The sequence below is a fragment of the Triturus cristatus genome, chromosome 9, assembly GCF_964204655.1.
Source record: "Triturus cristatus chromosome 9, aTriCri1.1, whole genome shotgun sequence".
In the NCBI taxonomy this organism is placed as follows: Eukaryota; Metazoa; Chordata; class Amphibia; order Caudata; family Salamandridae; genus Triturus; species Triturus cristatus.
In genome coordinates this window covers 637199569-637227023 of record NC_140592.1, presented here as the reverse complement: position 1 = coordinate 637227023, position 27455 = coordinate 637199569, and the positions used below count along the sequence as shown (strand labels likewise).

At 48.1% G+C, this 27455-nt stretch overlaps 1 protein-coding gene across 1 annotated transcript in view; it reads right to left on the bottom strand.

The window, feature by feature from the left end:
• LOC146798414 (homeobox protein six1b-like) overlaps positions 1-27455 on the bottom strand; it is a 286437-nt gene that overhangs the window by 186695 nt on the left and 72287 nt on the right. The window lies entirely within an intron of this gene.

Here is a 27455-nt window from a genome sequence, read left to right as displayed (position 1 = left end):
TCTATTTCTCTCGGTAAAATTACACTATTCTTAACTTCACTATAATTCTGGGTGCAATCTCTCTGTGTCGGATGGACAAATCTTTCTTTCAAATGTACAACAAGAGTGGAGAGATGCACACCTTGTTTGTTCAAATTTCCACAATGTTCAACTGTTTCTAAACAGTAAGGGCGCACTCGCTTGCTCCGCGCTCCGCCCCATTGCGCTGCAATAATGAACATTAGACACGAGGGCACCCGCTGGGTTCCCATCAAGCTGCACTGCCACAAACATTACTGAATGAATCCAATAAATCAAGTTTCTTTTTCATCTTCCATTTTTTACATTTCACTCCTTTATTTTTCTCCTTTTGCTTCCTCATTTGATTTTCATCAATTCATTTTACTCATTCCAAGTTTATACGATGGTTTCATAAAAACACTGGAGAATTACACGTTGCCACATGTCACGATTTTATTAAAATCACCCAATGCATTTCGGGGTATTCCCTTCGTCAAGGGTATCTAAAACATAAACATTAATGGACAACCATCAGTATGGTAATTATATTCCTTATTCTTTAGATAAACTCAACGCATTAAATTAACTTTGAATTAATTAAACTGTGGAACGTTATATGCGAATACTGCATACATTCATGCCTCAAATGTTGTCATTAATTAAATAAACATCCATCAATTCAAACAACAACCTTATTCAACATCCCAACTCTTCCAGTGCTTACATTACTCCTTACCACGTGTCCTATAGTTGCAATATGCCGGTTATACCCATATTCATCCATCAAACCACAAATTATTACAACCATCATAATCTGCGCGCTTACCGTGACATGCGATCCGCATATAACGTTCCACAGTTTCATTAATTCAAAGTTAATTTGATTCGTTGAGTTTATCTAAAGTATAAGGAATATAATTATCATACTGATGGTTGTCCATTTATGTTTATGTTTTAGATACCCCTGACGAAGGGAATACCCCGAAATGCATTGGGTGATTTTAATAAAATCGTGACATGTGGCAACGTGTAATTCTCCAGTGTTTTTATGAAAACATCGTATAAACTTGGAATGAGTAAAATGAATTGATAAAAATGAGGAAACAAAAGGAGAAAAATAAAGGAGTAAAATGTAAAAAATGGAAGATGGAAAAGAAACTTGATTTATTGGATTAATTCAGTAATGTTTGTGGCAGTGCAGCTTGATGGGAACCCAGCGGGTGCCCTCGTGTCTAATGTTTATTATTGCAGCGCAATGGGGCAGAGTGCGAAGCAAGTGAGCACGCCCTTACTGTTTAGAAACAGTTGAACATTGTGGAAATTTGAACGAACAAGGTGTGCATCTCCCCACTCTTGTTGTACTTTTCAGTGTGATATCTAGGCATATCACACTGATTAGCAAAAGTAATCTGAAAAGTAATTCAATAAGTAACGTGTAAAGTAATTTACAAAGTAACCGAAAAGTAATTTCAAAACAGTAACTTACCTGTAATTCATTCAACTGCATTTAAACCTGTATTCAATTGTAAAACAGCGCATAAGGTATTGCAAAGCATTTATTTCATTTGCCCTTAATAGGCTTGGCTTGGTTCTAGAAATAAAATAACAAAATACTATTTTTATACAAAGAAAACTGGTCTGAGTTCAGTCTTTGAGTGTGTGACATCATTTGTTAATTAAGTGCGTACAACAAATGCTTAACACTACCCTCTGATAAAGCCTTACTGCTCGCCCACACTACCACAAATAGAGAGTAAGGTGCTATCTACTGTTATCTCTGCCTACCTTTGGGGTTCCACTGGACTCTATGCACACTATACCTCATTTTGGTATAGTATATTCAGAGCCAGCTTTCTACATGTGATATTTAATTGCCAAACAGGTGTCTATGTTATTGTTTGTCCTGCAGATGGTTGGGCAGACACCAGTGTCTTAGCCAAAACTGGCTTTCCGTCGAAATTGTACAGTCATTAGTGATGGAGTGAAACAAATGTAGTCCTTATTTATAGAAATATTATAACAATAGCGGGCGTGGCCAAGATGGCGGCAGAACTGGACGTGCTTTAAGGAGCTTGGCGGTCATCCAGATCAAGATCCTCCATTTCTGCTGCCCATCCCGCCACCACTGACTTAGATAGTTATCTCCCATCACTGGCACACCTGGATACTGTGCCGGGGTGCCTTATTGGAGCGGATGGGTCCCCTGCACCGCACAACACTACTGTGGTGCATCTGAGGCCTACAGCAGGCCCCTAGCTGGATTGCCGTGCTGTCTGCAGATGCCGGCCAGGGTCGTGAGACTCTGGATCGGAGGACCTGGACTGAGCCATGTGGTGCAGGCTGCTTCCCCCCCCTTCTTTGCCGGATTGCTTGGACCCGAGACACCGTCCGCAGTGGTGTGCTGCGCTGGGGCCTTCTTGCGGGTATCTTGACGGGGACAAATGCGGACGGGTTCTGGAGGCCTCAGCAGTTCCCGGCACTGCTACTGTACCTGGAGGCCGGCCACGGCGCTCCTTCCCTGATTGAGGAGGAGTTCTCTCAAGGTCCTCAAGGTGTGATTATCTGGGTGGACCCACAGGTCCCCTTTAGGGTATAAGACTTTACAGTTGAGGGGCTGTATATCCTGGTACATGGTATGCTTGATGCATTGGAGGTCTGCCACTTGAATGTTTATGCCCCAAATGTGGAGGATAGTGGGTTTTATTTAGAACTGGAGTAGAAATTGCGGATCAATACTGAGGGAGGGAGTGATATACTAAGCATCAGTAAGCTCCGCTCGTGTTGGCTAGCTAGAAAAGTGTTTTTAGCAATTTTAGATTTTTTACTGGGCCGATTATCGCTGCTATTTGGTTTTAAGTGAAAGCGCCTCTTACCTGTTGGAGCTCTCCTGTCTCTCCAGTCCATCACTGGATTACTTCAGTTTTGCGTGGAGAGAGCCACGGGAGATCTTGACATACTTTCTACACCGATCCATTTCCGGGCCGGCCGCCATCTTGGGGTTAGCACTCCAGTGTTTCTTCCACTCCCAGTCAATTGACTAGAAGGGACTGGGCGCCCAGCGGATCAATACAGAAGGAGGGAGTGATATACTAAGCATCAGTAAGCTCCACTCATCTTGGCTAGTTAGAAGAGTGAAACAACAGTCCCTTGCACACGCCGACAGGATATATTATGTATCCGACAGTATATATTATCTATCATTGACAATAACAAAAAACACTCTTGTTCCTCCTTTGAAACAGTCAATTCAGTTTAATCTGGAGATCCTTAGCCAACACGTGTTTCGTCGCGCTTAATTGTTGTGCGTGGCAACTTCTTCAGGGCTCTAATCTCTTTGTATGGATCCTCAGTTCCGATTGTATTTCTGACCCGGAATGGGTTCTAGTACTCCAGTGGTATTTGCATAGTAAAGGGCAACAGTGATTACTGTGACAAGAAGTTGTGTATTCCAGAATTCTTTTCTTAAGCGTGGATCTTGTGTGTATAAGTCAGTAGTAGCTAGTATACGGCTAGTTAGAAGAGTGTTTTTAACTATTGTAGATTGCTCGTACTGTTTTATTGCTTTTTTACTGGGCCTCTTATTGCTGCTATTTGGTTTTAAGTGAAAGCGCCTTTTACCTGTTGGAGCTCACCTGACTCTCCGGTCCACCACCGGATTACTTACGTTTTGCGTGGAGAGAGCCGGTGGGGGGGGGTCTCCACATACTTTCTACACCGACCCATTTTCGGGCCGGCCGCCATCTTGGGTGTTAGCGCTTCAGTCTTTCTCTCATTCCCAGCCAATAAAAGACTGCGTGGGATCGGGTTCCCAGTGGGCCCACCGCTGCCACGCCAAAGGCAAGCCAGTCTGAGCCTGGACGGCACCAGGACCCCGGCTCCGACAGCCAGATACTCGGGGAGAGAACTCTTGGCCTTACGTCAGAATGGAATAAGCAGCCATTTTCTCCGTCATGACTGGTGCCTTAGCACAGACAAATACAGGTGTCAAATGTGTAATTTCACCCCCATGATAGTCGCTCGGTTGCGGCCTGCGTGAAGGTGCACTCCTGGATGCTGCTCAACTCAGTCGCTTATTACCAATAAATATGAATTTGGAGACCTTTATGTCCCATAATGATCCAGACACTACTTTTCTTACTGAGACCTGGGCAGATAGCACGTCTGATCCTGACATTAAGATCGCTATCCCAATCGACTTTAACATTGAAAGGCTAGATAGAACAGGCAAGAGAGGTGGGTGTCTAGCGATTGTCTATCGCATCTCGATTAAGGCCAGCTTTACACCACAATTTCATCTGGATTGTGAAGAATTTGGCTTTAGTATAAGAATTAACAAATCATACACATTTCAAGGAATACTAATCTATCGTCCACCGGGCCCAATAGCCAGTTTTGTTCACAAAATTCAGTCTTTTATGGAATCCTGCATAACGGATGCGAGCCTTACGATTGTAGGGGACTTTTCATCTGGGGCTTTTCATCTGGGGCTGTCTTCCAATGTGGATACAGATCATCTGGTGAATACTCTTAAGTGCTTTAACTTACACCAACTAATTGAAGTACCCACTCACGTGGCTAATCATACGTTGGATGGAGTTTTCACAAACAACTCAGAGTTGGAAATAGATAAAATCCTGCAACTTCCATGGTCAGATCATAAGGCAATCTGTTTTTCAATCATGACTCCCTGTAATAGAGCAGCACTGAATAGTACAGTCAGAACTATCAAATACAGACCATAGAAAAACCTTAAGGTGGAAGTTTTGCAGGATACTCTCTCTAAATCAGTTCCTGCTCCCGACAATAATGTCAACAAAGCAGCAGTTAATTACACTTGCTGGTTAGACGTGGCATGTCACAAAGTGGTTTCAGAGAAAACACTGAAGAGCTACAGGAAAAATCTATCAGCCCCCTGGTTCTCGCGGGTACTAAAAGCTGCACAGCTTAAGTGCAGACATCAGGAGCGCAATTGGAGGAAAGATTATTTTCCAGATGAAAACATGTAATATAAAAAATTACTTTCTGAGTATAAAGAGTTAATCAAAGCAGAAAAGACTAATTATTTCTCTTGGAAAATCAGATTAGCTGCAAACTCTACCAGGGAACTTTTTTAAAACAGTCAAAGATCTGTCTAAATCGAATAATAAGAACACCTTTATTTCTGATGAATCTTTCTGCAATAAACTGACAGATTTTTTCCAATTCAAGGTCAATTCCATTTTTCAAGTGTTGAATACACTAAGTATTGACCCATTTTCAAATCATGAAGTGGTACGGAACCCTGGTTCAGCCTCATGGCCTTGTGAATCACCCATTTTCGAGAAGTTCTCACCTCTTACGTGGGAAAACACAATAATTCTCATAAACTCCATCAAATCCGGAGCCCCCTCGGACCCCTGTCCTCCACTGGTCATCATTCTGGCGGGCAGCCAGGTGGCCGGTCCACTCAAGGATCTATTATGTGAGTCACTTGGCTCTGGGCATTACCCAACTATTTGGGAAAAAGCTTCCATTCTCCCCTTTGTGAAAAAACCTTCCCTGGATCCTTAGCAGGTGGAAAGCTACAGACCCATCTCCCGTCTTCCGTTTCCTGCCAAGATTTTAGAGAAGACAATAAATGAAGAAATTCTAACTTTTCTGGACACCAATCAGTTGCTTGACTCTTCTCAATACGGTTTTAGAGCAAACCATTGTACTGAATCAGCACTGATGGCTGCATCCAGGATATGAAGTTAGTAGTGGACAAGGGCAACAGAGCTGCATTAATCCTAATAGATCTCTCCATTGCCTTTGATACAGTTCACCACGCACTTATTAAACGTCTTCACTCTCTTGACATTAGGAACACTGCATTGACATTGTTTTTTTTTTTTTTTTGAAAAGATTTTATTGTGCATAAAAGGGTTACAAACACGGGCCTACAACCACCAGGGCCGGCCGCTAGTAGTCAAAGTGTTCCAGCATATCAGAAAACAATGGCTGGCCCACAGGGGCTCCGCACTATCACAGTAAATCAGACTGCACATAAAGGAAATCAGAATACACACTTTTAGTATAAATAACAACAAAAAAGAAAAATACAAAAATACAACAAACAAGGCGAAACGACTTATGAAGGGCGGCGAACACCAGCCGGGGGAGTCAACACCCAACCACCCGAGGGCGGTCAATAAAAGAAGACCTGAGAGGGAGGGGGGGGCAACGAGAGAACCAAATCTGTACTCCGAAGTACGAGATGCACAAGGAACCCTCAAGGATCAGGGGGACGAGGCAACCCCGGACGTATCTACCAAAGGGGGAGCACAGATAGACCCACGATACGCGTTCCACTGCCCCCAAATTTTACCCCAAGCCCCCGGTTTACCACGGGCCACATACACCGTTTTCTCCCTGAACATGCTCCAGTCCATGTTTTCCTTCCAGACGGACACGGTGGGAGGCCGCTGGGAACCCCAAAGCTGCGCAATATCTCTCTTTGCAATCATGTTCCCCAAGGCCGCCCACCGAGCCTGAGCCGCATTGCAGTCATTGGGCTCCCATACATTCAGCACACAACGACGCACCTCCGGCAGCAGAGCGACCCCGGTGACTCGTCTCATAATATCATGCACCCGGCGCCAGTATTCCGCCACCTCGCGGCATTCCCATAGGATATGGAGAAAAGTAGCACTGAGCCCGCAGCCACGCTTACAGAGTCCGTCGTCCGAAAACCCCATCGAGACCAGGCGGGGGCCCGTCACATATACACGATGGAGAATCTTAAGCTGGACCAGGCGGAGACGGGCCGGGATGGCCACCTCCTTAGGGGATGACAGTGCAGTCTGCCAGTCCTCATCGTCCAGCTCCACCCCATCTCCCGTCCATGCCTCCCGAAGACGCACCAAGAGGTCAGCCCGATTGTTTATCAGTTTTTTGTAAATCAGGGAGATAGTACTGTCGGGGACGTGACCGTCGAGTATGCGGTCCTTGAGAGGCGAAGAAGAAGGGACCGTGGTCCCCTGCCCAAAGACCGAAAGCAGGGCGTGCCGGACCTGTGCATAACGGAAGAACTCTCTGTCACTAAGCTCATACTCGCGCTGAAGCGCCGCGAAGGATTTAACCGCACCTTTAACCCACAGGTCCCCCACTCTGCTGATGCCGATCGTATCCCAGCACTCGAAGCCTTTCGTTGTCCAGAGGCTTCCCAAGCGGTCTGAGTCGAATAGAGGAGTGGCGCACGTTAAACGCTCACTCCAGCCCATCGCAACGTTAGCCGCCTTCCATACACGGACCGCAATCCTGGTAGGGCCCGTAAGGGCCCCACCAGCAGACCGCGAGTAAAGCGCTCTGTTATAGTTACCGCCGGGGAGCAGGAATTTATCCATCTCATATGCCGGGTTCGAACCAGGAGCGTACGTAGCATGATTAATGGCAGACAGCTGGGAGGCCCAATAGTACCGTCTAATATCAGGAAGCGCGATGCCCCCGTCATACCAGGAAAGAGTCAGCTTGGCCAACGCGATACGCGATCGCCCGTCCCAAACCAGTCTCCTCTGCAAACTCTCCACCTCCCTAAAGTAGGCCGCAGGAATGACATCGAAGAAGTTCTGGAGTGCATAAAGGAATCTGGGAAGGGACATCATTTTAAACAGCGCCGCGCGACCAAGCGGAGACAAGGGCAGCTTACACCACCGAGCCGTGTCTGCCCTCAAACGCCGGAGTGGAGACAGGAGATTCTGCTCATAGCGGACCGCCGGATCCAACGAAACGTACACCCCCAGGTATTTAAAGCCGGACTGAGATATTTGGAGCGGAAGCCGAGGCGGCAAGAGAGGAAGACCACCAGAGATAGGATACACACAAGATTTGGACCAGTTGATTATCTGACCCGAGTTTTTCCCGAAGGAAGTAAGGACATCAAAGAGAACATTGAGCGACTTCCGCGGTGAGGTGAGATACAAGAGAATATCATCCGCGTACAATGAAACCCGATCCTCGAAGCCCGGGGCCCACCGGAGCCCTCTAATCGAGGGCTCCCAACGGAACCAGGCAGCGAGCGGCTCCAGGGCGAGAGCAAAGAGCAGCGGGGACAACGGGCACCCCTGCCTAGTTCCCCTCCCGAGAGCGAAAGGCCGAGAAACCCGCCCATTGACAACCACCTGAGCCATTGGTCCAGCATAAAGGAGCTTCACCCAGCCAAGGAACCCCTCCCCAAACCCAAACTTCGCCAAGACGGCCCAAAGAAATGGCCATTCAATGGTATCAAAGGCCATCGTGGCGTCTAGGGAAACCAATATGGCCGGTTCAGCCAAGTACTCAGCCCTAGCAAGGACGCCGTGCAGACGCCGTAAGTTGAGAGCGGTATTACGATGTGGGATGAAGCCACATTGATCCGGATGTATCAAGTCACATATAACGCTCAGCAAGCGATTAGCGAGGACCTTAGCAAGTATTTTGGGTTCGGCATTCAGCAGGGAAATAGGCCTATAGGAAGCACAGCGGTCACGTGGCTTACCCTCCTTGGGAATCACTACTATAGTAGCCAGACGCTGGTCGTCAGGAAGGGAACCCCTCTTGAGCGATTCCTGAAACATATGACGGAGGAAAGGCGCGATTTTATCCGGGCGCAACTTATATAGTTCAATCGGCAGGCCGTTGGGGCCCATAGCCTTGCCCGAGCGGAGGGAGCGAATCGCAGTAGCTATCTCTTCGACAGACAAGGGGGCATCCATCAGCTCGCGGTCCTCGACGGATAAGCCGGGCAGGGCAATATCCCGAAGCAGAAGACGAGAGTCGTCCTCATCTCTATCGGACACCGGGGAGTACACTGCACGGAGGTGGTCAGCAAAACACTCAACAATCTCACCAGGCTCAGTCACACACACTCCATCCGACACCCGAAGCTCCGGGACCACACGATTCACTCTCTCCTTCTTGTCCAACCAGGCAATCAGCTTACCCGCCTTGTCTCCGGCGTCATACAACTTGCCCTGCTGCTCCCTATATATAGTCTTGGCAGCATCAGTGACGAGAGACTTATATTCAAACTGCTTCAGGCTGAGGGCATGCAGCCCATCCGGGGTGACACCCGCCTCCAAGGCTGCCTCCAGCCCCGATATTTCAGTCTCCAGCGTCACAACCGCCTCTCTCTTGACCCTCTTGGCCTCCACTATCTGGGACAGGGTATGCCCGCGGAGCACTGCTTTGAAAGCTTCCCACAGGGACACCGAGGACAACACCGACCCCTCATTCTCAGAAAAATATTGATCAATCGACTTAAACAGGCTATCACGGATCTTGGGGTCTCGCAGGTACCAAGGGTTAATAGGAGCGATCCGCCCAGCGGACCGCGACCCGGTGTCAAAAAGCAACCACAGTGGGGAATGATCAGAAATACCCCTGGCCAGGTGTTTGACCTCTCGAATCCGAGCAGCCTGGGCCGCGGGCATAAGGAAATAGTCCAGTCTGGAGAGACTCCCATGGGCCCCAGAGTGAACGGTGTACTGACACTGTGTCGGATGCATTAACCTCCAACAGTCCACCAGACTGAAGGTCTCCAGGAGCCCGCCCAGCCACGCCTGGGCAGCAGGGAGGGCCCTGGGCGGATGACGGTCCAGGTCACCCGAGACAACCGAATTAAAGTCCCCACCCATAAGCAAAAGACTGTCAGGAAGCCCAAGCAACATACGACCCAAGTCTGAGAAGGTGGAGTTCTGGAGGCCCGGGGGAACATAGACCGAGATCAAGGAAAGGGACTGCCCCTCCCACCTCCCAGTCAGAGCCACATAGCGCCCTCTATCGTCTGGGACCACCCTGGTGATCTCCAACGGAAGTGAAGCTCGCAAGAGAATGCCCACCCCTCTCGGACCAGTGGTGAAACCAGAGTGGGCCACAAGTCGATATCCCCCCCTGTTCATAGCCCGACAAACATTGCCAACCAGATGCCTCTCCTGTAAGAACACCACATCAGGAGTCAGACGACGCAGATATTGCAGCACAACACCCCGTTTGATACGGTCCCCCAATCCATTGACGTTCCAAGACATCAATCTCAACCCGTCCCCCCCCATCCCATCCAGTAGATCAAGGGCCCCCTAGCAAAGAGCTCAACACCCAAGGATGAACCATAGCCAATACTTCGCCTTGAAAACAAAAAACACAAATGCAAACAACCCCACCCACCCACCAACCCCCCCCCAACTCCAACACCCCCCACCCTGCACCCCTGCGGTCCAAAAAACCACCCCAACTTGCAGTGTGCCTGTCGCCCTACAAACCCCATTCTACGAAAAGACCCCGGAGGAGGGAAGGGACCCGTCCCCGCCCGCTCCCCACACACAACATAGTGAAACAAAATGCACAAAAGAAGTAGAACCCAGCCAAACAGTACAACCTGGCAGAGTCCAGGATCATAAGTCACTCCAAAGGAGACCCACCACCCTCGGTACCGGCAGAGGGCCCAGTCCGGTCACCCCGGTCTGGCAGCGAATCCAGCCAGTCACTCACAGTCACAGGAGAGTCAAAAAAGGTAGTCCGATCTTCATGTTCCACTCGGAGCCTTGCAGGATAAAGCATAGAGTACTTGAGACCGAGGTCCCGGAGACGCCGCTTCACCCCCTGGAAGCCCATCCGCTGTTTCTGGACAAGTTGGGTGAAGTCCGGGAAAAAGTTAATGGACGACTTCTCATGTCGGACCGGGCCATGAACCCGTGAGGCCTGCAGAATCGCGTCTCGGTCTCTGTAATGGAAAAGTCTCGCAACGATAGGCCTCGGGGGGGCACCCGGTCGCGGCCGGCCACCTGGGACTCGATGGGCCCGCTCCACAGCGAAAAACTTACTCAGGCCAGCGGGAGCAAGATGTTCGAGGATGAGCTCCTCGACCAGGAGATCAACCGGGCGGTTATCGGAGGTCTCCGGAACGCCTATGACGCGGATGTTATTGCGGCGGGCCCGTCCCTCGAAGTCTTCCAGCCGCCGGGCCATCAGATCATTGGCCGACTTGAGATCGCCGAGAGTGGCCTGCAGGTCCGACACGTCCGTACCAAGGGAGGACGTCCGCACATCCAGCGATTGAACCCTCTCGTTGGTCTTAGAGAGATCCGCCCAGATTAGGGTAATGTCAATGGCCACCGTGTCGATTTTACGGGCCAAGGCCTCGTACTGTGTAGCGATGGTCTCTCTGATGCCCTTAATGGCGCCCATGATGTCCTGCAGGGACAGATCCGGAGAAACGGACGGGCCACCACTGGTGTCCTCCGGGGGGACATTGGCTGTCCCGGGGGATCCTTTACCCTGAGTGTAGCGGTCCATGTTGTTCGTCTGGACCGGTCCCCCACGTAGGGATGTCTTGGTCTTACGCCTCTCGGGGTCTCCCTTGCCTCCCATGAAAACCTCGATCGCCGAAGGGGACCACCGAGGAAGCGTCGAGGTGGCACAGGCCAGGCAAACGCGTGTCGCACCACAGGCCGCAATATGGCGGAGCGAAGGGACCACCGTCAATGAGCACACTGGCAGCAGATGAAGCCACCGGCATCAAGCGAAGGCAAAATGGAAGCCCAGTCGCACCAAGCAAGTCCACAGTCCAGCCCCTCAAAGACCAAAAGTGAAACCGAAAGTGATGTGACAGCCACTGGCACCGCTCCGCTGCCGTTGTTGTTCAACTACGCCCCGGCTCCACAGATCACCCTCGCATCGGGCACAGCTGTAGGGTGGGCCTCAAAAGTTCAAACCACCATAACTCCGGATTGCCAGGTCCGATTTGATTTCCGAAAGGAGTTTAGTGTTCAGCCAGCATTCGTCTCCCAGATTCCATCAACCGAGTCAGGATAGATTCAGGATAAATTCCGAGGAGCAGCGAGGGTCCGGGGAGCCCTGTGCTCACGCGACCATCTTGGATGCGCGCTAGGCTCCTCCTCTGCATTGACATTGTTGAGCTCGTTTCTTGATGGTAGACACCAGTGAGTAGAGTTGGGAGATGCAAAGTCCAGACCATTCTCTCTTCCCTGTGGGATGCCTCAGGGCTCTGTGCTTAGCCCCACCCTATTCAATGTGTATGTCACCCCTCTGGTCAAGCTTATTCAAGTTTTGGCCTGGCTGTATTATCCTACGTGGATGACACACAGATAGTGGTATCTGTTTCATCACAGGTGGGAAAAGATGCAAACAATTTCTGCAGATGCATGGCCGCAGTCGCAGGCTGAATGCAGAGTAATTGTCTCAGGCTAAATTTGGACAAAACAGAGGTTCTGATTTTTGGAAAGAAGACCTCCTTTTGGGATGCATCCTGGTGGCCCTCGAGTCTTGGCGTTTTATCAAAGCCAGTGCAGAAGGCAAGAAACTATGTTTCTCTGCACAAATTAATGCGGTGACCTCAGCTGGTTTTTTAATGCTGAGGGATCTCAAAAATATTCTCCCGTTCATTTTGAATTACAGAAAACGGTGATGATGGCTCTCATCACCTCGAAGATGGACTATTGTAATGACCTCTATTTAGGTACCTCCACATACTTGATAAAAAATCTGCAGTCCCTACAGAACGCTGTAGCAAGAACGCTACTGAAGGTCCCCAAGTTCAAACCAATTTCTCATTTAATGTAAGGCCTTCACTGGTTGCCGGTGGAGAAGAGGATCTCCTTCAAGTCTCTGTGTTTAATCCACAGGGCCCTTTATAGAGCAGTCCCATCTTTTTTTCAAGATTGGCTATCCTTGTACATGCCCAACAGGAACCTCAGATCAAGCTCTGCACGTATGGTCATGGTCCCAATAATTAACAGAGCTAATTGGGGCGGTAGAACGCTCACAACCCACCTTGCAGCATTTCAGGAAACAGCTGAATACCTGGTTATTCCCACTATAAATTACTGAGTGATGCCTAAGATATGCCCCTTAGGCTGATGGCCGCCCTGGGTCTTGAACCGTTTAGCGCTAAGACACCCTCGGGCATTGCCCACTTTATAAAATAACTTCATTCATTCATATGTAGGAGTACCTCTATTATGGGCCGGAGACTTTAATTGTGTGCTTGATGTTGCTTTGGATAGACACCCCGAGGTTGCGCACTAAAGCCCACATGACTGACACACTGCACACAGTAATGGACCATTTGCACTGTGTTGGCTTGCGGCGGGTGATGCATTCTGGGGTACAGGAATACACCTGTTATGCCCCAGCTTGTGACGCATATAGTCAACTTGACAGGTTCATGGTTTCTGGTGAGGTGACAGCCAATGTGCTACAGACACGCATCCTGGGATGCTTCCTATCGGACCATGGTATTGGAGTGGGGTGTGTGGAACCCGATCGAGAGTCCCGCGTGGTGCCTCTGAATGGAGAGACTTAAAGATACCCTGTTTTGGGATGAACTATGGGAGGTGACCACCGGGTATTTCAAGACTTAATTGGCTGTCCGCCTCTGGTGGGACGCGTTCAAGGTGGTCAGCATTAATACCCTGCTGCAAGACCGTTTAGCAGCGGTTTATAAAATGGGGCCCACAAGTTGACCCGACTGCGATTGAGAGTTTTTTTAAGATGACCTTCAGATCCTTCGCCTTACAGATGCACAGAGTGAGGGCCTTGGAAAGTTGCTCAGATTCGAGGGCCAACAGGAAGGCGTGACGAGCATGGTGCGTTGAAAGGGCCCCTGTCCCGGATGGTCTACCAGTGGTGTTGTATCAGACATTTGATGACCCCTTCTTACCTCATCTACTGGAGACCTTCTGGAGGCCAAACATAGTGGTTCCTTTCTCTATTCGAGAGGCCCAGATCGTCATGTTCCCCAAGCCGGGTAAGTGTCCGGTAGATCCCAGCTCCTACTGCCCCCTGTTGATGCTGGGAGTGGACATTAAAATATTGGCTAAGACCTTGGCGCTGTGCCTCAGGCGTGTGGTCACCCATTTGGTACATGAAGACCAGTGTGGGTTTATACCAGGGAGAGGGACACATATAAATCTAAGGCGTCTTTCACACATTGTTCACTCGATGGCAAGTGTTGATGTGCCAGCGGCGCTGGTCGCCTTAGACATTGAAAAAGCATTTGATACTTTAAGCTGGCACTACCTTTGGGAGGTCTTGGGTTGGGTGGGACTGGGCCGGTAGTTAATTTCCTGGTTGTGGCTACTTTATGACCGACCGAAAGCACAGGTCCCCAGTGGGGGCATGACATCAGAAAACATCCCAGTAGAAAGGGGCATGTGATGGGGTGCCCGCTGTCTCCACTGCTTTTTGCGCTGGCAATGAAACCTTTGGCGATATGGTTGTGCTGTGATATGGTCCGGTAGGGCACCTTGGTGGGCGGACAAATTCACATTGTCTCTTTATATGCCGACGACGCTTTGCTCTACGTTTGCCACCCGGAGAGGTCAGTGTCCACGCTCTTGGAGATGTTATACTCCTTTGGGATGGTCTCAAGCTTACGTGTCAGCCACCAGAAGTCGATCCTCTTCCCGCTGGCAGGACTGGTCGGGTGGCTGAAGCCGCTCTTCCCGTAACGGAACTCTAATGGGAGTGTGACCACTTTCGCTATTTGGGTACGCAGGTCGCCCATACGGCAGAGACAAATTATATGCTAAACATGGGAACAATCAATACAGGTCTAACTGCCATGATCCAATTCTGGAACCACCTCCCCCTTTCTATTGTGGGGAGAGTGGCCCTCAGCAAAATAGTACTAATTCTGCGTTGCCACTATGTCCTCCAAAACCCCCTTTGCTGCATTCCACGTAGTACCTTCCCCGCTTTGAATAGTCTTCTGGTTTCTTTGGTGTGGGCCGGCGAACGCAGAAGGTGAAACTAGAGGTACAGAAACTGGAATCCAGAGGCCACGGTCTTCCAGACCTGGGCCTCTATTATTTTGCGAGGTTATTGCAGTATGCAGCACAGTGGTGTACTGAGGGTCAGAATACTGAGAAGGCCTTGTTTGCGGAATAGAGCGAGAGGGCTGACCTCCCAAGATGTTTGATGATATGATCACAGGTTCCTCCTGATTACACATTCATAGTCTGGCAGGAGTTTGGGAGAGGACAGTTTCTTTGGTCCTCTGCAGGGGCCCGTACGCTCGGCAACTCCCCCTTTAATGGCTATGTGGTTTCCGTCAGATACAATATGTGATGGACCTCATGTGGTGGTATGCTGGGGGTTGCTTGACAGCCGGGGATCTGTATATTATAGGTGCCTTCTTCTCATTTGAAGATGCGAGGAAGTGTTATCAGCTGCCATCCGGCCAGTTCGTTCAATATTCAAAAGTTTCCTGAACCACCCGCAAACTGTGGGTAACTTTCCCAGCTGAGTCAGAAGGATTGAATACATTGCAGTTACTGCTTCGGACTCCACTAGGGACTGATTTCGCACATATATAAATCTCTAACGGCTGACCCCATGGTCGGCATGACGAAGATCCGGGACAGATGGTTGGCGGACTTGCCACTGTCCCTTATTGTATTGCAATTGCATTTATATAGTGCTTACTACCCCTGACGAGGCAAGAAGGACAGTTGCAGTGAGCATTTGCGCAGGTCCATGAGGTAGCCAGCAAAACCTGCTTTAAGCTCATACAGTTTAATTATCTACATCGCATCTACCTGACCCCTCAGCGACTGTCTCGTTTCAATGTGACACACACTTCAGTGTGCTCTGGGTGTGGCCAGGAACCAGCAATGTTCCTTCACATGACCTGGACCTGCGTGAGACTGCAGGATTATTGGACTGAAATATTGAGAAGATTGCGAGACATTGGGAGGATCCATATTGAGCCTTCAATTACGCACTGCATGGTTAAGGCAGTACGCGATCTAGATGTGTGGATGGGCGGGCACAGGAAGAGGAATGATCGGGAGAGTACATGGACTTGTATGTGGGGTGGCTTTTGGGTGGTAATTTTACGGGTGGGGTAGTTTTTAGGGCTCAGGGTTGGGTTTGTTTATAGAGTAGGGGGTCAGGTTTTAGGGCTCAGTAGTCGGGGTAGTTTTAGGTTTTAGGAGTAGGGTAGTTTTTTGGACTGGGGGGTCAGGTTGTTATAGAGCAGGGCCAGGGTTTTAGGGCTCAGGGCAGGTGGGAGTCGGGGTAGGTTTATGGTGTGGAGGTAGTTTGTAGGGCTCAGGGGGGTCCGGTTGTTTACAGGGCTGGGGCCAGGGTTTTAGGGCTCAGGGTAGAGGGGCTGGGGTGTGATCTTTACCACACGTCCCTTTACCAATCAAGCCTTTACTACTAAATTGCTTGGTAAAGGCATGCATAATAAAGGCATGCGTTATTCAGAAGCATAAGTTCTTCAAGCTGCGTCGTAGAGGCATGCGTGGTTTAGCCATGTGTGCCTCTGTAATACAACCCTAGGCGAGTGGTGACCCTCAGCGCACAGGCTGGGCCCTGTACCTCCTGCCCCCCCCATTTCTCCGCCCCCCCTTTATAATCTAGGGGTGTGTCAGACATCGGCGCTAATGCGTGCCCCTGCTGGGCATACCATGTAACCAGCTTTAGGTGGTTACGTGTGTGTGGATTTCAATTCCCATAACCCCTAGGGGCCTAGCGGAAGCCCATCTTGCGGCTGCTACAAAAGCCCCAACGGATTAAGGCCAGGTGCTTGTCAATCAAGTAATGCCTGGCGTCTTGCGAATCACCTAGCCCTCACGGAGACCGTTAACCTGCATAGCCGAGCTGGAGCACGGCTCAGAATCACGGACTCACACGCATCGGTGATCGTGTGAAATGCACTAGAGTGCGCGTCTAAGACACTCAACGTATATTCGTCGCAACGGAGGAGGATTCCCGGGAGCTTTTGGCCCGACGGCTCCGCTTGGCAGCCCTGACCTACGCCATGGAGCACTGCGCCGGAGAACGTAGCGACACGAGCATAGCACGCAGAGCTGCCGCGAGGACACCTATCTCGGCACCTCCTGTGTGACTGTTTGTTCTTCGTTCACCATCGAGACCTAGCATCCCTTGACGCTTGGAGACGCTTGAAAGGCTCAGACAGCGACCTGACTTATGAAGAGTTATTATTTCCGCTCCGTCACAGTTTCCATACACTTGGAGCCGCTTGAAAGGCTCAGAGAGCGACGCCCGTGGATTCCACTCTGCTGCCAAGAACACCTGAGAGAACAACCACTGAGAAAAGTACCTGTGTAGGGGGCAACAGGAGTACTGGAATTACCAGGGCTACTTATTTTGTTTGGGCTGCAACATAAAAGGACATGTGTCGTATACAAGTGAGTGTTCACGACTTTAACCCTATGTATATGTTTATACGCATTATGTATGTATAGAGAGGATACTACAACATGGTGTGTTCTTTCTCTTTCTGCAGTGACACAGGGTTAGATAACCTGAGTGAAGCTAACAACTCTAGGCCAGCCTTCTGGAGGGACTCGTGCAGCCGCATCTTTCCTTCCCACTCACTGTTTTCATTTCCCTTTTCCCCGGTGGTGGTGTTGCTTGTTGAGCGGTATATGATTGCTCGTAGGCGATTCCATCGTGGGGATAGGGTAACTAGCTACAAAGATCGCTCCTGCTGTATCCGGCTTCTAAGGTTAGTGAGTAACTTGTCTGTACCTTGACAGATTGACAAGCCCACGAATAAGTATAGCCTGAGCGATGGATACTAATACCGTCCTCGCCACAGTTTTGGAAACCTTAACCGCGATAAGAGCGGGGGTTGATGCCTTCAGGGGGGAGAACTTGGAATTTAAGAACGAAATGGGCACCATGAGGAGAGAGGTGGCATGCCTGTCACGTCAGAACCCGGCAGGGACGAAGGGGGGGCTCCTACATCAAAGATTGGACCCTACCTCCTCCACTTAAGTCACAGGCACCTGTAGCTGAGTGGGGAACCCAGGCTTCTGGAGGGGGGTCAACTAGGCACCGGGGTCTTCCCACATACCTCTTTCTCCACACCCGTTCACTCCGGCCCTTCATCGATATAGGTCATCCAGCCTTTGCAGTTACCCCTCACCCATCCTGAACGGTTCTTCGGGGATCCGAAGAAATATGGCATCTTTATGGGACAATGTAGACTCTATTTCCTATGCAAGCCAACCGTGTTCCCTAACGATCAAGCCAAAACTGCCTTTGTAATGTCCTACTTAGGAGGCAACGCCACTAGCTGGTCCTTCCCCCTCATAGAACGAGACGATCCCGTTCTGTATAACTTTCCAGACTTCTGTGTCGAGATGCGCAGGCTGTTCGACCGCAAGGTGCATCAACTGTCCCTGGATAAGGAACTCCTCTCTCTTAAAAAAGGTTCACAGGACCGACTCACCTGTATAACCTCTTTTAGCAGACTCCTGGTGGAAACCGACTGGCTGATGGAGAAAAGAAAATCATTGTTCTACCAGGGGTTGAGAGGCGAGCTTAAGGATGTATTGGCCCAAGTGGTGTAGATGCCTGATACTTGTGATGAGCTAATCGACCTAACAGTGCAGTTGGATCATCGACTTCAGGAACAAAAAGGGGACAAGCACCGAATCGATACCAGGTTCCTCCCTCTGCGTTCACGACCCGCACCAGACAATCGACCATCCCACAACGAAGGGACCGGGGCCCATGCAAATCAGTGGGATCAGAGGGCCCCTTAGTCAAGGCAAAAGAGAACAAGCATTTGCAATGCAATAGGTCTCGCCTTTGCGAGAGTTTGAGCTATTGGCATTGTAAATGACGATGCCTTTTATTTATGTGTTGGTTTTCAAAACATCAATAAAAGGAATTGTCATTTACAATGCCAATAGCTTAAACTCTCGCAAATGCGAGACCTATTGCATTGCAAATGCTTGTTTATTTTGTTCATATCTATCTCTTTTGTGCTTTGAAATGCCGGACAATTCTCTAATAAACCCAGTCTGTAGATGTGAATTGAGGTGCACGTATGTTAACATGTGATACTTATTACATGCGTGTATTTTCCGTGCGCGATCCTCTTGGTCGCGTGTAAGACCTTGAGTTTTCAGAGCCTTTCACCTTAATATTTAAAATTTGGTTAATCGGCCGGATGTGCCCGTATTTCTGAAAGATGATCGGCCCAGCGTAGTCACTTACATGAAGTAAATCCGCTTTACTCTGAACACGCTTGGCGCTGAGGGGTAGTTTCCGGGTCTGCGGTGTGTGCTCGTGTTTAACCCTCGAGTTTAGCCCCCAGATATCCACGTGAAAACTGACAAGTTTGCAACGATTTGTGACCCTTACATATGTCCTTATTTTACATTCAATATGTACCCAAGGTAGACAAATTCTGTGTACACTTGAGCGTGAAATTGGCCCACATGCAAGCATTGGACTTGTTTCCTCCCAGCAACCCAGGGAGTAGTTCGTACATTAGCAGTCAGCCTATCAGTGCGGGTAGGAGATGAAGTTATACTGAATTAGCGTAAAAGCTAAACAATAGAACTGATCCTAAACAAAATAAATCATCACATATGGCCTTATACGAATTTAAGAAAAGAATGTAATTAACAAAAAATCTTGCATTTCAAATGCCTAATGCATATTTGTACAGGCTGTTGACGACAAACAATATTTACACACATTTCTGTGTAAAACTTTTACTACTTCACATACGTTTTAAAGCATTAACTTAACACATCTGTGGGCCTGCTGACCATATCATGTTACAAGGTACTATAAAAACAGGGTAAAACTATTTCCACCCTTGGTTAGGGGCGGTAGTCCCTGAAAGTTGGAAGGAGTCGCCTGTGAATGCCTAAAGAAAAGGAGCAATTAATGGCGGTCTAAACGGAACTGAATGTCTGTGAAGAATGATGATGGATTAAACCCAGATCAGTTGACTGGGGGGAGAGTGCTTGCAATGTTCAACACTCCGTCCGTCATCCCCTTTGGTTTTGCTTTGTTCGCCGTAAGTTGGAAGGGTATGCCCAGACGTGGGACTCTTGCTCACCTTGCCACTGGATTCAAACTAGCCTGGCTGATGACGGCTGATTAGCCAGAAACCGGTCCCAGGATGCTTGTTTCCGGTCCAGGGAAGACATGGCTTGGCAGTTCAGGCTGGACTGTCCCCATGAGGCACAGGATCAGACTGATTTGCATATGGCCATGTCTGAACTGGGGTGGTGGAGTGAGCTAAAGAATGATGATGGATTAAACCCAGCTCAGTTGACTGGGGGAGAGTGCTTGCAATGTTCAACACTCCGTCTGTCATCCCCTTTGGTTTTGCTTTGTTCGCCCTAAGTTGGCAGGGTATGCCCAGACGTGGGTCCCTTGCTGGCTTTGCCACTGGATTCAAGCTAGCCTGGCTGATGACGCCTGATTAGCCAGAAACCGGTCCCAAGATGCTTGTTTTCGGTCCAGGGAAGACATGGCTTGGCAGTTCAGGCTGGACTGTTCCCATGAGGCACAGGGTCAGACTGATTTGCAGATGGCCATGTCTGAAATGGGGTGGTGGAGTGAGATAAGAATGATGATGGATTAAACCCAGATCAGTCGACTTGGGGTGAGTGCTTGCAATGTTCAACACTCCGTCCATCAACCCCATTTGGTTTCACAAGGTGTAGGAGTCACATTTCATCAATACTGGTAAGCAGTAGAGTTTAAGAGTACTTGCTCTGGAGCCACACAAACTCAGAATTTAAAATGCAACACCATGGTTGGGGGTTCTCTTTAAAAATAAGAATTGATTTTGTGCCAAATTAACCATTTTTGCAACACCAGGATAATGAAAGACTGAGGAAAATTCAGAATGCCCCAATTCATACCTTGCAGTTTGCATGCAGCTCTTCGATGACAGTTAAAAAAAAGCATTTGCAATGCAATAGATCTCGCTTTAGTTAGTGACAGTTTCAGCTATTGGTGTTGCAAATGAAAAACTTTGTTAGATTTATTTTTCTGTCCAAAAATATGCCAGCAGTAGCATAAGCAATAAAAGAAATTCCACAAAGCAAGGAAACTGTGCAGTACCACAGGCTTTTACTATGAGTCCCTGTGGAGTTGTAAAGGGACCGCTATTAGCCACACAAGGTACTGCAAGACAATAACGTACTTTATTACAAACATATGTACTAATAATGTGCCGCCCAGAGCATTCTTTATTTAAGTAACTGGGAAAAGTATATACACTTCATCACAATGTGTCCAGTCTGTCTTCAGTAAGCTCCATAAAGCGAGCTGTACATGTACAGGTTCACCTTTTGGGGGCAGGGAGGGGGGGCACATACACATGAACAAAACTGATTAACTAATATAATCGATACAGGCTGGAAAAGCCCACACACACCATCCCACCCAATGATGGAGGGTTACAAACTTAAGCAGTTACATGCTGGTTCAAACTTTTCCATCGCAGGCTAATGATGTCCAAGTAGCCCCCTTTTCAATGGAGTTAGGTAATGTTCTTCTAGGCCCCATGCTTAACTTGGAAAGTTAAAATGCAAGATCTGTAGAGCACACCTTCCCGTGAATGACAGAGCCGCTGCGAAAAATCAACAAATAAAAGGGACACAACTTATCAATAGAAGAGCAACAATATGGGTGGACAGCTTGAAAACATGAGTACTGTGGGCGGATCAGTCAGCTGGTGTAAGTACTGCCAGTGGTGGTGAAAAATGGTGGTTATTTTTTATTTCCTAACAAAATGAAATAAACTATAAAAGTGCTGTTGCATCACTACAAAAAAGGGTAAATTAGTTAGAAAATGAAGCAAGAAAAATGGATAAATAGTATCCTGGGCTGAACCAAGAGAATAGTCCAAACAGAGGACGCAGTTCAAAAAACAAATAAAAGGCTAGAATATAAATGCTGGGGAGAATGAAGTCCATCATCCTGCCAAGGAGAAGAGTAATTGACAAACAACTGGTGTCCACCACAATGGCTCCTTGGAATAAACACATGCCAGGGTTTTATGAGGCATATATATTGAAGCGTGCTCCTCCATCCACCTCTACCACCTATGACCTCACAGAAAGAACGTACTCACCTAGACAAGTCAAGGCTTGAACTGGAAGCTGCTCCTCTAAACGGAAATGTTTAACAATAATCGCAGAAAGCAACAGTTCAGCTACTTAGCTAATCCAGGTGGAGAGAGGCCAAGGCTTTTAGAAGGATATGTAGATGTTCTCAGGTTGACCATGGTTTAATCAGTATACGATCCTTCCACTACCTCTCAGTAAAGTCAAAGGCAGAACTGAACCTTTAGACAGAACAAGAGCTCTTGAAGAAAATATTAATACCTTACTTGTGCTTGTACATGGGACTTAAATATGAAATAATAATTACAAAAAAACAATCAAGAATTGAAACGTCTGACAGACAAATAGTTGAGATTCCAGAAAAACGAATGCTCAGAGGAGCAATGATATTTAAAATTGAGCTCATTGCTTTAAAAAGGCTACAATTACATTTAATTTTTCAATGAATCCTGTCAAGATGTAGAATGTACATTTATCAGAGTGAATGCTTGGAAGAGGTCATTTGAGAATTTTTTGACATCAGATATTTTGCCTCTTTTGAGTTACCCTTTTCCCAACTGAAAAATGCTTATGTAACAATAGAATCACGAGATCACACAACATCGCATGAGAGAAAAGGCAGAAGACGAGGTTGCGGGCTAAATGAAAAAGTTTAAAAGGGCTGAACACAGGAAAACGGCCTACATCTGAAAAAACCTTCCTGCATTTGAACAGGTGACATAAGCAAAGCCCTTTCATACTTTTGAGTAGAAGACAAAGAAAAATAACAGTAAAAGACGGCAACTGCAATTAACCAGAGGCCTACTCTTTAACCTCCTGTAGTCGTAATACCATGCTCGGACTTATCACATCTGTCTATAGCTAGAAAAGTCATTGAGAAGTGATACCAGCAGTGCGAGGTTTCACTCTGACTGAAGCGAACACCTTCAGCTAGAAAATAACAGTTTAGCAGTGAGGAGTGCTCAAAGAGCAGCCCTGATATACACCTTTACTAATAGTGGACAGGTGTGGGTGGGCGAGACAAGCATTTATATGCAGTGGGGCAGCAGCAAAATGTCATTTTAGGATAACTAGGGTTACGGGGCTTTCCTTTACGTACGGAAAGATCTGCAGCAGGAAGTAGTCAAAATAAATGAACACCTGGACACAAACCAAATGCTCAAAACACAGTGAAATAAATCATCAAAAAAATCCAGTCATGCAGCCATGAATAGAGCAAATACATAATAATGGTACTGTTTTGAACGTTTGGCGCTGAAGCAAATACCATGCACAGGGAGCGTTGAGGGAATAGTTCCTCCCTTTTCGATGTTCCGATAATGTTTTCTAAATGATTGCATTTAGATGCATATCAGGTCAAATTGCAAAATAAAAACATAGCCGAATCTGCCTGGGCTAGCTGCTCTGGTGTCATGAAACACTTACATTATAATACTCGATAAATGGTGCTAGTCTGCTTCCGCCTTATACAGGAAACTATGGTGTGCATGGGTAAAGGAGAGCACAACAAGCCCAGAAGCAAGGTGTCGTCCTACCCTGTTTTGGACAAACGTGCCGGTAGGAGAACAGAAATAAACATCCGAATGCATTAGTGAAATTTGCAGAGTTCTCCAAGAAGTGCTATTAGCGGTGGAAGGTAAGTATGTCACAAACTGACCCACGCTTCTGCCACAGTTTTTGGGTGAGGTAGTGGAGGGCACTACCAAGCTGGGGTGGAAGTGGGAGAAGACTGTGCTGAGTGTTTCATCACAGTTCTGGTCTGGGGTAGTGGAGGGTGGTCCTAGGCTGAGCTGAGAGAAGCTTATGCTGAGTGTTTGATCACTGTTCTGGGTGGGGTGGGGGGGCAATACGAAGCTGAGGTGGGAGTGGGATAATACGCCTATGCTGAGTGTGCGGGAGTTTCGAGGATGGGCGGTGCTGGAAGACTACCAATTAGGAGTAAAGCAATTTAGTATTTGCACTTAGGTGAGGGGTGGAGTTTTCATGTTTTCATAGTACCGAAAATAGCACAAGCCATTTAAAAGACAGGAAAAGTTGCAGCAAAAGCAAATCTGCATGCTTCAAGCCGCCGGACGTTTTTTTCCTATTTATTTACTTTTGGTACAATTGTGGCACTCGCGGGATGTTTAAAGCTAAACTGTGGTGACGCCATTGTAAACAAGAGTCACCTGGATGAACCAATTCCAATCTAGCATAGCCCCGCTGCCCAGTACAAACAGGTACAGATATGCTTTAGTAGATAGGGAGCTGACGGCGTTTTGGCGCTATGCTAGTGAAAGGTTATAGATTGCAGGTGTTGGAGGCTAAAGGCACCCGATGGTTGTCTGTCTGTGCTCGAAGCTCTTCATACACGATGCTCAGTAAAACAAAAGGACTTAAAACATTCTATTCTTTGGAACTTATATACATCAAAAGCATGTGGCAGACGCGCAGCTAAATAAATAAATAAAAGCGGGCGCAGTGCTAAACATTGTATATATTTTGAAGAATTTAACGGACAACGAAGCAAACGAAAAAAAACCATCAAATCTGACCTTCAAAACGTTTCGGCTGCAAGGTTCGGTACAGTCCACTCACGATGGTCTTCCTGTTAAGTACAAACAGCCCCAAGATTAATAGATACCCGTTCTTCAATAGCATGTCTTGCTTTCTTTAACATTATTTGACCTCTGTAGAAGCGTCATTGCGGGAGATATGGCCCTAGTGCCCCTCCAGAGAATGGGGAGGAGGGTACGACGAGTCCGCTGACCGTTGGCGGGGTGAGAAATAGCACCATTGAATGCATCCGGAGCGGCTGCTCTCCTGGAGCTCTCCCGATGATTCTACAACTGCGTCACAATCGATTCACCCACACGGGTTCGTAAGCAATCCACGAGGACGTTCGCGCAATATTAAAAATATTTACTTAAGCACGAAAGAAGACGCTCCAGAAAATGCGAGTTCTGTGACGCTGCACGCGTTGACGTCCCGGAATGAATGTACGTAAAAGTTCAGCGGGGATGAGTAATCTGCGTGTTTTTCTGCACGTTATGAATTCCGTAGGCAAAAAGGCTGATTTGGTTCTCTTCTAAATGCTGGGGTACGTCTAAACTACTTTTTTCAACATTGAAAACAATGGTTTAACTGATATATTTATTAGTCTGAACAGAAGGTTTTTTTTTTTTTATTCAAGTATGAAATATTCCCCCGAAATAATTGAACATGACATGGGTAATCTTAAAATATTGTGTCCGTTCGTTACGGTTAAGATATTGTGCATTAATCAAACATCGTCAATTATTCCATATATGCCAATTAACCCCATTCAAGCAGGAGACTCACGATTTTGTAAGCCAAAATTTGGCTGTCTCTCTCTCGCCTAAAAGTGCCTCTACTTGTATAGAAGTCTATGGGAAACAAGCCCGGCGGTCGGCGGAGCGTGGCGCGCCCGCGCTTGGGGGCGTGTGCGTCTGCGCTTCTCAGAAGCGCGTCCACAGACCCCGATCGCTGCGCGTGCCCCGGTCTGTCTCCCTTGAGAGGCATCAGGGTAACAATAGTTCTCGTTGGCGGCAGCGCTTCGCGCTGCAACGCCAGCAAGACCTAAAAAAGGAGAAGCCAGTAGCTCTGCTTATATTGTGGGAAATCTGGCCACTTCATCAGAGACTGCAAAAGCAAAACGAAGACCGCGACTCAAGGAAGTCCCGGTCCCAAGAACCTGTCAGTAGTGGATCATACCACTGAGAATCAGGGAAACTGACACGCCCAAATAAGACGGAGACCCCTTGTTTGAGGCCTAGTGATAAAGAGGTCTTCCCGGCAGCGGCCAATACGATACAAACCTCTGTAGCTCACATGAACGTGTGCGTTTTGTTGGACTTGCCCAAAGACATATCGGTGGTGGTCCATGCCCTGCTGGATTCTGGAGCCACAGGCAACTTTATTGATCAACAGTATGCCAAGGAACTTAGTATCCCTTGCGAACAAAAAGAGACACCAGAAATGGTGAAGGCAGTGGATGGCACTTCTCTGACTTTAGGCCCGGTGCGTTTCCACACAAGGCCTATAATGATGCAAGTCGGGGTGAGCCACTTCGAGTACATACAGTTTGATTTGATTAACGCCCTCCACTTCAAGCTAATACTGGGAATGCCCTGGCTAACGCTTCATGACCCCTTGGTAAGGTGGGCAGCATGTACCATCTCCATGAACTCTCCCTTCTGCCAAGAGCACTCCACAGCAGAGAAGGCAAGAATCACACACACTGAGATTCGTTCGGCGGGTCAGCTCGCTAGTCCCTGCAGTGAGCAATTTGCGTGTTATGCTTCGGAGTTACAGGTTGTATACGAACGGTTCCGTGCCGTCTTCGATAAGTAAGAAGGCTGCCCCCACATAGAGACTATGATTGTGTAATTGAACTGGAGGCAGGAGCCAGCATACCTTGCAGCAGAATATACGCCCTCACGGAGGCTGAGACAACGTATCTACAGCAATACCTCGATGAGATGCTTTCCTCTGGGTTCATACGTCCTTCCTCTTCACCTGGCTCCTCTCCGATCTTTTTCATACCGAAGAAGGAGGGTGGCTTAAGGGCCTGCATAGACTACAGGGCAATAGACAACGTTACCATAAACATATATCCTCTGCCCTTATCCCTGTTCTATTGGACCAGTGAAAAACAGCTAAGGTGTTCACCAAACTGGACCTCCGGGGTACCTATCATTTGGTAAGAGTACGACGAGGACAAGAGTGGAAAACCGCCTTCAGGACCAAGTTCGGGTTGTATGAGTATAGGGTCATGCCCTTTGGTCTTTGCAACGCCCCCGCCGCATTCCAATTCTTCATGGACGAAGTATTGAGGGGTCTATTGGATGTATTGTGCATTGTATACATAGACGATATACTGGTTTACTCCGCCTCCTTGGAAGAACACGTTCAGCATGTTTCTGCTGTACTGGAGCGCTTGCAGAAGTACGCACTCTACGCCAAGCTGGAGAAGTGCCTATTCCACGCCTCAGAGGTAGAGTTTTTGAGATACGTCATAGGTCCCGACGTCTTATGTATGGACGACAAGAAAAAACGAGCCATCACCCAGTGGGAATCGCCCTCCAGTGTAAAGGCCTTGCAGAGCTTCCTAGGCTTCGCAAATTTCTATCGCTGCTTTATAAAGGACTTCTCCAGCATAATACAACCCCTAACTCTTCTCCTACGGAAAGGAGCGGCCTTTCTCTGGACAGATCTGCGGAATTGGCCTTCCAGACCTTAAAAACCTGCTTCACGACGGCCCTCGTGCTGAGACACCCTGATGCCACTCGTCCATTTGTGGTAGAAATGGACGCTTCCCACTACACAATAGGGGGCGTTCTAACTCAGCGACACCCCGATACGGGGCAACTGCATCCCGTTACCTTCTTTTCCAAAAAACTGTCTTCCTGTAAGGTGAACTATAGCATTACGGATAAGGAGCTCCTGGCTATAAAAAGAGGGTGTGAGGAATGGAGGCATTACCTGTTAGGGGCGAGATATACCGTGGAGATCTACACAGACCATCGGAACCTGCTGTTCCTGAAGACCGCCAGAGCCTTAACACCCAGACAGCTTCGG